We start from the raw sequence: 2,500 nt of genomic DNA, 5'->3' as shown, positions 1-2,500 counted from the left end.
GCTCACTATTGGGAATTGTTAGATTCTGTTTCTCTTCCTGATCATCATGGCTTTTAGAGATTTGGACTTTGCCTCTGGATCAGACTGAGCAAGTCATAAATGAAGCTACTCAAAGGTCTGGTAACTGCTTGGACCTAACAAATACTAACTCCCCTGGAATTATAACAAGTAAGGTTGGTTCTCCAATTGGGACGTCTGATCATGCCTTGGTTTCGTTAGTAATCAAGAGGAAGCATCCTATCCCTGATGTGTTATATTTATGTAAGATATATATAAATTCTCAAACAGGCTTGATTAGCATTTCGAGTGATCTTCTACATTTGAATTGCTCACAAGCATATAAAACTGATGAATCTGCTCTCTCGAATGAGAATCTGGTCAATATAATGGATCATAGACGTATCACTTCTCGTGTGTTAAAATGCTGGTTCAGTGATGTTCGTAGACGCGCTTATTTGGAGAAGCTGGAGGCCTATCATCTTTGGAAGAGTAAAAGATCAGATTTGACTTTGAATAACTATACTTAAAGAGCTGTTGCTTAGAAAGATTATGCTTCAACTGAAAAGGAATGTATTTGACATTAAATAAAAATCCTTTCTTGTACAACCCCGGATCATGAGTGTTGGGCTACCTGAAATCTACAGTACACTTTTCAGTGTATACAAAACAGTTCTTCCGTTTCTTAAACGAGATTTTTTGTCACTCACTGTCCAAAGGAAAAGGCAACCCTTTAGGCTGCTGTATTTGACAGTAAGCAGAGTAATGAGAAACTCGATCTTCCTCATTCCAGTTTTCCTGAAGCTAAACTAACATATATAGCTGATCGTTCCTTAGAAATTTATACACTCCCGTGGCCCTAGGTGTTTTTGGAAGGAGATCAAAATGTTATTTTGCCAATTTTTTTTTTTTTTTTTTAATGTAAAGATCGCCAATTTGTAAGCTCTTATGTTTTCTTTTATTTTCCGCAATTTAGCAAGAAGTTCTTTTTGTTAATTGTTGGAAATTTTGTAGTGTTAATCCACTTGCTAAATGTGTTTCTGGTACCCCAAGCCTTGCTGATTACTGCCTATTTTCCATAACTCCCATATTATCTTAAATTTTTTAACAACTTTTGTTAAAACGTCTAGATAGTTATGCTGAAGGTAATAATATGTTCTCTGGTTTTAAATTGGCGTTAGCAGAGGCCTCGGAACATGTGATGCCCTGGTTACAATTTCCAAAGCTGTATAGAGGGCCCTTGATTGTGGTTAGAAAGTTCATATGATTGGCAGTGTTTTTAGTGCTGCCTTTTAACGTGTTAATCATGATGGACTTGTTTTCAAATTCAAACAGTTGGGATTATGTGGGTCTGTTCTTAGCATAGTTATTGATCTTTTAGGTAATAGAGTTAAAAGTGTTATTGTTTATGGGCACCATAGTGTTTTGTGCCCATTATTTTTCATACTCCATACACATGTGGTTTGGCTTAGTAAAAAGCTCGTTGAATATGCAGATGATGCTACTCTTTGGATTTATTCAATCTGCTGAATGTGCAGTAGATGTGGGGTTGCTGAATCTCTTAATAGAGATTTATCTAAAATTAGTGCAGGGTGCAAATTATAGGGCATGAAGTAGAACCCTAACAAAACTCAAAGAATGATTGTAAGTAGGTCGCGGACAGCGGCTGCTCAATATACAGATCTGTGTTGATGATGGTTTTTAATCGTATACAAGTCCTTCGACATTTCAAGTGTGATTCTTGATTGCAAATTTACTTTTGAGAAACATATTTGGTATCTTGCCTCGTTAAATGCAAAAAAAGGGCTTATTGAGAAAGTCTGTTTGGATTTTCGGTGATCAAGCTATTCTGAAGTATTGTTCTCCTGTCTGGTTTTCAGCTGTTGGACAAAAACTTCCGGTCTGTTAAATTTCTTATTCGTGATCCTTGGCACCGTTGTTCAGTTTGTTCTTCATGCATGTCGCTCAAGATATTTCATAATTTTGACCATCTTTTGTATTCAGATCTTCCTATCCTGGACGTAGTACCATATATGCAGTTATTTGTAACTCACTTGCCTTCTCCAGCTCAAGGCTCAATACTAGACATTATTCTAGAAGTTTTATTCTAGCTGTGACCAGATTGTAGAATGATCTTCCTAAAATTATTTCTTTTGTTTAGTGGACTATTTTTCCCTGTTTGAGTCCTTGGGTTTATGACATCCTGCTTTTCCAACTAAAGTTGTAGGTTAGCTAGTGGAAATAATAATAAGGATAATTATATGCTGAAGTATAAATCTACCTACATACACATATACACACGCATTGCAATCTGGTGGTTCCGGTGATGCGGGCAGTTTAGAAGGTTTAAAAGGTTTAAAGGTCTCTCATAAACGGTAAAGGCATGGAACAGTGGTAATGTTCTAGCAGGGTAATGTATATAGCCTATGTATATAGGATACATATGACCAGCACCCAAGCCACTCTCCATTCAGAGGACGACCAGGGAGGACCAGGCAATGGC

The sequence above is a fragment of the Palaemon carinicauda genome, chromosome 2 (assembly GCF_036898095.1).
Source record: "Palaemon carinicauda isolate YSFRI2023 chromosome 2, ASM3689809v2, whole genome shotgun sequence".
Classification (NCBI taxonomy): Eukaryota; Metazoa; Arthropoda; class Malacostraca; order Decapoda; family Palaemonidae; genus Palaemon; species Palaemon carinicauda.
This window is presented reverse-complemented; position numbering follows the sequence as displayed.